Source organism: Gouania willdenowi, unplaced genomic scaffold, assembly GCF_900634775.1.
Source record: "Gouania willdenowi unplaced genomic scaffold, fGouWil2.1 scaffold_424_arrow_ctg1, whole genome shotgun sequence".
In the NCBI taxonomy this organism is placed as follows: domain Eukaryota; kingdom Metazoa; phylum Chordata; class Actinopteri; order Blenniiformes; family Gobiesocidae; genus Gouania; species Gouania willdenowi.
In genome coordinates, this window is record NW_021145185.1 from 91,193 (window position 1) to 100,193 (window position 9,001).

Genomic DNA, 9,001 nt, shown 5'->3' on the forward strand with positions numbered 1-9,001 from the left:
AATAAACTTAATTAAACGTACCACATGATAATGATAATACAATAAGTAATAATTATTTGATATTTCTACAGCTGTAGGACATTTGACGTGAGAGCATGTTGTTTTGCATGCTATTGAGCTGTTTTGACATAATGTTCTGTTGTTAAATAAAGGAAGGAGAGAAAAACCTTCTCCCTGGCACTGTTTAAAATTTTTCCCGCTAGTCCGATTCATCGATTCATCGAAAAACTTAGACAGATTAATCGATTTTTAAAATAATCGTTAGTTGCAGCCCTAATTCGGACATTCACTTTTAAATAAACCTTTGAATTATTTTCACAATATTCAATCAAGTGCTGTATTGCCATAGTGCTGTATTGCCATACAGCACTTGGTAGATGTTTTAATTCATTGTTCTACATAAAAAGATAGAAAATGGTGCAATAAGAAATTCATTAGTAAAACTATCTTATTTTGACATTTTCTTCATAGTGACATCACATCCTCCATAGTCACTTCCTGTTTAGCAGACTGTGAAGGAATAGCAGACACATGTCTGCTATTGTCTGAATGAACTCATTAGCATCCACATCAATGCACTGAAGAGGCAATTCCGTAAATTTAAATATCAGGATTATTTTGTTTGAAAAAAGGCTTTCTTCTGTATTGTAAACTGGGTAAGAAGCTATTGTGTGTATAATTTGTACTTTGACTCTGCATTCACTGACAGACTGCACAAGAATACTACAATGATAGAAAAAAGTGTCTATTCTATGTAAAAATATGTTTGTACCAGTCTTAGAAAGGGTTGAATAAGTTCCCTCATTGATTTTACAACAGATGTTTTGGTATCATGAGAATTTGTTCTAAGTTGACTTGGTTGGTTAAATAAAGGTTAAAAAAAATGTGAATCTATAATCACATTAAGATCAGACACCTCTTCCCTCATTTCTGTATTGGAACACAGCTAAAAAAAAAATTGCTTAAACAGATAAAAAAATCAGATTCTAAAACATATGCTAAAAATCTGAAACAATGCAAGAAAATAATTGAATGAGCCAAACTTTTTATCACAGTTTAGCCTAGTCTGGGGTAATCAGTCATTTATGCCTGGAATGGCAGATGTTACATTTAAAAAATGGGCATCAAAAGAGAGGCCTGAAAATGATTTGTAACTTTTACCCTCCAGTCAGATGTTGTTATGTCATTTAGGGAACTCCAAGTGAGGTTTAATTTGGACAAAAAACACTACTTAAAATATTTAGTTTTGTCAATACCAATCAAGGTAGTCTTAACAAGGTTCCCCATACACAACTGAAAAATTGTTTGTAGAAAGTGCTTTGTTATGCAATACACCAGAAAATTCAACAAAGAAATCACTTTCTTGGAACGAAGACCTATCTGCCAATGTCAGTGAACAGGATTGGAAAAGAGCATGCAGTAAAGTCCATACAATGTCATTTAATGGTCATCTAAGGATACTACAATTTAAATGGCTAAGGGGTGTATATGTAAACACAACACTGGTGAAATTAAATGAGTACAATAGGAACATACAATAAATATGTATATAAAGTGGCCAGAAAGGTACATTATTACACTGTGTGAATGTCAAATAAAACATTTTGGGTAGAAGTAAAAAACTTAATTGAAAAGATAATTTTGAAACAGATTAGCTTGGATTCGAAATTTTTCATAATGGCTTTATATCTGGATAAGAATAAATTTAGTCAAACCGAAAGTACTTTTATCAATTTCAGCTCATTGATAGCAAAAAGCTGCATTGCTTTAAATTGGAAAAATATGAATGGACCTAGAACGTCCCAGTGGTTAAAACAGATGTTGTCTAGCTTACCTTTGGTAAGGATAACATACATCCATACGTCAAAACAACATGTATTCGAAAAGATTTGTAGGCCCTTTATTGACTTTATTAAGAACTTGGATGTTTCTGATGATAAATAATTTAATCCCTTGCAGCGATGCACTGCATCTAGAGATTATTGCTTCTCAATTCTAAAAGAGAAGTTATGTTCTTGGAAAGCCCTGGTCTATTTTGATTTATGTGTTATTCATTTTATATTATTTATGTTATTGCTTTTCTTGGTATATATTTTCTATATTTGAACAATATATGTACAACTGAACTGCTCTGTAAATACTAATACAATTGGAAAATTGTATTACTTTGAAAAACAAAAAAGCCCATAATCAAATATTTATGAAAACAAAAGATAGACAGACTATACTACTATAAATGAAATACTGGCTTATACACACTTACACACTTTCTCAGAAAAAGGTCCCCAGCAGTGCGATACACACACTGCAATACCGTGTGTGACCACGGGGACATACACAAAGTTGTGAAAATGAACCCCATGAGGTCCAACTTTTTTTTTGCAAAAAAATGTCACCGGGCAAATCAGGGAGCCGTTTTCTATTGATTCTAATGGTTGTGCCCGTGGGGACCGGCACTCGGTCCCCACGGGAAAAATTGGTCCCCACGGCGTGAGTGATATTTCAGGAGGTGGACCCCACCAGGGTAGAAAAACCAACACACACACACACACACACACACACACACACACACACACAGAAAACACAGACTGTGACACCGACACTCTCACACCAGAGACAAACTGTGACACAGTGACGTCATGAACCCAGAACAGGAAGTAGCACGCTCCATACAGCGTTCAATACCAAGAGGGAATCATTTAAATGAACGTTTTGCAACATCAAATTACTCCAAAATTACACACGCACACACACTTAGCGTGTGTACAAGCTTGTGACAACGTTTCAGGTTGAACAGACGCCCCACACACACACACACACACACACACACACACACACACACACAGACACGGACACACACACACACACACACACACACACACACACACACACACACACACACACACACACACACACAGACAGACAAAGAGACCATCTTTGATTTATTAGGTAGATGTTAACATCACTTATAAGAAAAATAGAACGGATGAAAACGAGATCTTTAAAGATAAGAAAATAAAAATAAAACCATAATTTTTCATTTATGCTGCTTGGAGATAAAAAATGGAGGACATGACCAGTACACTAACTTCATCTATAGTTAATCACCTGCTTCATTTATTAAAAACAAGATGGCAAACCATATTAAATGCATAGATAAATGTATTAATTATTCTATATCAATTATTTAATATCCAGACAAATTGAGTTTTAATTCACATTCTATATATTTTTTGAAAGCTTTTTCAGCCCTTCTTGTTCCTTTTCAGTAAGTTTCATCTCCACAGACGTATTGTAAGGGAATTACCCAGAGTTCATTGCATTGTGATGTATGTCAAGAATCTCCTGGTAAACCAGCTGGAGACGTTTTAAAAGCCACGTGAAACGAGTGAATAAGTAACACAAACATTGTAACATAGTGAAACATTTGGACAAATACCATATAATTCATCTGTTGTTACAGTTAAAGGTAAAATGACTTTTTGTGTCTTTGTTGCTCCTATGTTATACAGGAGATTATATTGACAGTTTATATTGAGATATGTCTAAGTTTTTAGTGTTTTAAAAGAAACCAAGAAAGAACAGGTTTAATCTGTGTGTAAATATATGTGTGTATATATGTTTATATTTGTGTAATTGTAGATATGTCATTATAGATACATTGTGTATAGTCTAAGTTGTTGTATTGTGCTTCACATGCTAATGTGACAGTGAGTGGCTTTGCTTTGTAGTTTGTTTCTTTTTTGTTTTGTGTAAATTTGTTTATTATCTCTGAGTAACTTTTTACGACTCGACTAAAATGCAGTTTGGGAAAAAAAAAATAAGAATGAGATTGTAAATGATTCCAATAGTATCAGTAGTGCACTGGCTCCATCATGTAGCCTATAGGGAGGTAAATACATTTATGACACTGTTTAATGCATAAAATAAACAGTAACTGAACAGTGAACCCTGAAGTTTTTTCCTCTGAGAACAAAACAAAACTAACAAAATGTATTTACTGGACACAGAAATAACACTTTTTATTTCTAGTGCTTCAAGCCCTCACAGCCTCACACACTCCATCACTTTCCAGCTGATATCAGACCAGGAATGGTCCCAGCCCCCCAGGAATGATCCCAGTCCTCCAGGAATGGTCTTAGTCCTCCAGGAATGGTCCCAGCCCCCCAGGAATGATCCCAGTCCTCCAGGAATGGTCCCAGTCCTCCAGGAATGGTCCCAGTCCTCCAGGAATGGTCTTAGTCCTCCAGGAATGGTCCCAATCCTCCAGGAATGGTCCCAGTCCTCCAGGAATGGTCTTAATCCTCCAGGAATGGTCCCAGCCCCCCAGGAATGATCCCAGTCCTCCAGGAATGGTCCCAGCCCTCCAGGAATGGTCCCAGTCCTCCAGGAATGGTCTTAGTCCTCCAGGAATGGTCCCAGTCCTCCAGGAATGGTCCTAGTCCTCCAGGAATGGTCCCAGTCCTCCAGGAATGATCCCAGTCCTCCAGGAATGGTCCCAGTCCTCCTCCAGGAATGGTCCCAGTCCTTCTCCAGGAATGGTCCCAATCCTCCAGGAATGGTCCCAGTCCTCCAGGAATGGTCCTAGTCCTCCAGGAATGGTCCCAGCCCTCCAGGAATGGTCCCAGTCCTTCTCCAGGAATGGTCCCACTCCTCCTCCAGGAATGGTCCCAGTCCTCCAGATGAGCTACTCTGTGTCTGAGTTTAACTGACTCTGTGCTTTTAAAGCATCCTTGTTGTTCTGCTGATTCTCCTTCACTGAGTTCTAATCACTGCTGGTCACATGGAAAGTTTACAATCTATTCACATGGTCCAACCTGTGGAACAGCACATCTATACTGTAGCTCTACCACCACCTCCTGGCTCTATATAGATACTACATTTACCTGCACTTATTACAAGATGTTTAACTGATAATATCATCTGTTTTGCTGAAATGATTGATTCTTAATATTTAATGGTTTCACAGACCAAAAGGTTGTTTTCTGCACTAATTTACTCTTAAACCAGCAGCTGTTTTCAGACAGAGAACCTGTAAATTAACATATTTAAGCATGAAACTAATAATGTAAGTTTAGTAGAGTTTACTGACGTTAGCTCAGGTATGTAGCCTGTGCTACTAAAACTATCTAAACAGAGGCTCATTTAGCTTTTTAAATACTTTAAAGTGCCTAAATAAACTTTTTAATAAGTCTATGAATGAGACCCTTCTGTTTCCTGTTTATTTATTTTTTCCTCTCAACAATGTGTAGCTGTCACAGAGCCATCCAGATAGAGCTGTTATTATATTCTAATTCTACCATAAACTGTCATAAATGTATCTACATCGTCTCCTTCAAAAACTCTAAACCCAACCTGGCAACACAGCTGTTGTTGACTTGTCCTGTGTTATATGTGTAGTTTATTTATTGTTTGATTTAGGACCATTTATTTATTTATTTATTTATTATATAGAATTAGATTAAATCAATAATATTGATTATGTGTAAAGGAGGACAAACATTCCTCAGAGAGACTGTTGTCATGGCAACAATCTGAGGGAGGTGTGTCTACTTTCTTCTTCTATGAATAAAGTTTTCTTTCTTTTTCCCAAAATGTTTTTCCCACAATTCAACTTTATGGATCAATAATTAGAATAATAACTATTGACAGGAAATCAGTTTTTATTGGTTATTGATTTGAATGAGTTTATTTGTGTGACTGATTTGATGGATTATAATGGTTCCTTATTGAGTTGTGCACATTTTATTAGAAAACATAATATATTGTTATAGTTTCTTTGTGTGTGATTCTAAATGAATGAATGACTCCATACTGTACCAAAACTTTACTTCATATAATCACTTTAGGGTCAAACATTTAATGTTTAAGACGTTTTTATCATTGTGTAACACATACACATACTGATAATAACAAAAAACATGGTCATTAAACTGAACCATGGTCATGTTAACATCTCCTGTGATGTGGAGGACCTCATGATGGGTGGTATGTTTGACTTATTGTGGCAATGACTCCACACGATGAATAGTTTCTTCTCATGGAGCTTCTTCTTCCCTCCAAGTTGGTGCATTTTAGAACCTCCTCAATTATATTGAACATATCCCAGGAATCTTTTGGTGAAACCGCTGTGGATCTAGATGTTGGCCCTGGGTAGCTCCTCAAAATGTTATGGCTTCTTGTTCTGTCATGAGTGGAAGGATTCTCATTTCAGACTCAGCATAAGAACCAATAATATCCTCATTCTTCTCATGTGGTCCCACCTGCACCATCTTTATAACCATTTTAGCAGTAAATCATCAAACAGTCATAAATCCCAGCCTTTCAGGTAAAAGGACTTGAAATGGACAGAGCTCCCATGCAAGGCACCAGTCAACCATTAAAACAACTTGCTCAAAGACACTTTGGCACATGTGATCAGAAGAAGACCTCTGGATAAGAAGACTACCCCTGTACTACCTGAGCAACTGTAAAACACTAAATATGTTCTAAATAACAAACGTACACATTTCAAAGGTTCCCACTAAATTTTATAGTTAAATTATACGAGTCATTTCTGACCCACATGAAGCTCTGCAGGGTTGGGGTCAATTATAATTCTGTAATTGATAATTCATTTCAATTATGGCATAATTTAAATTATAATTTAAAAAAATATGTTGCTGTTTTAATTGTATTTAAATTAGAAATTAGTTAATAGATAATTGACATTGTAATTGTAATTGCCATGAAAATTCTATAAAAATTCTCAATTATGATTTAACTGTGGAACCATGTTACAGTTCTATGTACAGCAGTTCTACACATATGTAGTTAATAATTAATAAAATATGTTTCATATCAAACTGTCCCACATTTTAATATTTAAAAAAAATTAATCTAGGGGTAAAAAAGGCTCAGACTTTCACACCAAAAATATTAAAACCTATATTTTCATTGATTATGAATCCTGACAAGGTAATCAATAGATAGGAAATAAATTAGATAATAGATATTAGTTTATTAGTATTATATATTAGTTTATAGTGTACAGCTGATTTAGGACCGTTAGCATTAGAGATGCTAACAGAAAGGTTAACTTTTATTAGGTTATTTATTTTAGGCTCAGTAATTGTGATTAATTGTAATTAAACATTAGTATTTAAGAACATAAATGTAATTGAGTTTCTGAGGCTAAAACATTAACATAAATGAATTGTAATTGAACATGGGTAATTGAAAATGTAATTGAGTCCAACCCTGCAGCTCAGTAAGAACAGCTGTGTGTCCTGTCCTTCAGAATAAAAGTCAACTTCCACGTTAACACAGAAGTGTGTGATGATGGAGAAACGCTTTGGTCAGATATGTGCAGCAGGGGAGACCACGCCCCCTGCTGTCACAGCTGGGAGTTACCATGGAGACGCTTCAGCTCACTTGGAAAGTGACGCTTTCCATTTAAACCAATCCTAGAGCAGTTAAAGGGTGTGAACATTAGCCCCGCCCCCTGTAGGTAATAGTGAGTGAAGGCCTCAGTGAGAATTGAACTCACGACCCCTGGTTTACAAGACCAGTGCTCTAACCTCTGAGCTATGAGGCCGTGTGTGTGTGTGTGTGTGTGTGTGTGTGTGTGTGTGTGTGTGTGTGTGTGTGTGTGTGTGTGTGTGTGTGTGTGTGTGTGTGTGTGTGTGTGTGTGTGTGTGTGTGTGTGTGTGTGTGTGTGTGATAAACACATTTATTTATATATATGAATAATATTCAGGAAGTTTAGTATTATTTGTGCCATAGTATCTAGTCATCTTCCCCCTCCCAGTGTTTCCTGATCCCAAATGGGGTCCTGACCCCCAGGTTGAGAACCCTTGTGTTAAAGAATATTGCAGAGCCTTCATGTAGTTCTGAGCTGCCTGCAGCCAATCAGAGCCACTCATGGAGGGTTTGAAGCTACAGATGCTGCAGGGTAGAAAAACACACACACACACACACACACACACACACACACACACACACACACACACACACACACACACCATCTGTAGTTTAAAGATGTGTAGCTCTGTGGGCCTGTACTACAAAGCTGGATACGTATATCCTGGATTTATCTCTGTTAGCGGGTTTCACCTAACCAAACATTCTCTGTCAGAGAGCAGCTGCACTATGAACTGAGATATCAACTCACTCTCTTAACCCAGGTGATTTCAGCCTGGCTACGTGCACGCTCCTGTGACAGGGGTGAGAAAGGACCCCCACACTTTGTGTATAGCAGCACAACTGCTGTATGTTCCTGCTGAAGCTGTCAGCGTCACCACAGTGTATAATGAAAGTGTATAATGAATGAATGAATGATCTGATTGGTCCGTGGATACAGAAAGTGTCTGACACACACAGCCTCAATCAGCTGACTAGGCATTTTACAAAGATTATCATTCAAAAGTATTAATATTGTTCATTTTTAGTGAGTCACACATAAACCTTTTAGTTTCTGGGCAAAGATTTCTCCATAGAGACTAGTAACAAATGTAGAGACTTTATCTTGTGTTATTGGAGAGTTTTCTGATGTTTTAGAGACATAAAAGCATGTATCACTCACTGCTGTGAGGACAGTAAGAGGCTCAGAGCCACAGCTGATCCTCACACACAAGCAGCTGATCAGAGCAGACACACTCCACACTGCAGATGAAATGTGTCTGTTCTCTGTCTCCACCTTAGATAATGTTTCTCTTAGTTTTACAAGCTATTTATCTCGTTTGTTATCACTCTCTGTCTGACTCAGGGCAGACTGTGCATGGACTGAAAGCAGATCAAGTGAAGTCCACCACACACACAGAGTCAGAGGAACCTCTGTGACTCTGTTCCTCATGAACATGTTTGTGCCTTTATTCTGTTGCTTCTCCACCTCAGTCTTCATTTTTCCTCTTGATTTGACAAAAGTCACGTTAGAGATTTCTGCTGGAATATAAAGCCATGGGACTTTATCTACTCTCAGATCAAGAACACACATTGATTTTTAATGAGCAGCTCAAGCAGC

At 37.1% G+C, this 9,001-nt stretch overlaps 1 non-coding gene across 1 annotated transcript; it reads right to left on the reverse strand.

Annotated features, from left to right (window-relative positions):
- Positions 1–7,503: 7,503 nt before the first annotated feature.
- trnat-ugu (transfer RNA threonine (anticodon UGU)) lies at positions 7,504–7,576 on the reverse strand. Its single transcript has one exon. It is a non-coding gene; the product is annotated as a tRNA-Thr (tRNA).
- Between the last annotated feature and the right edge of the window lie 1,425 nt (positions 7,577–9,001).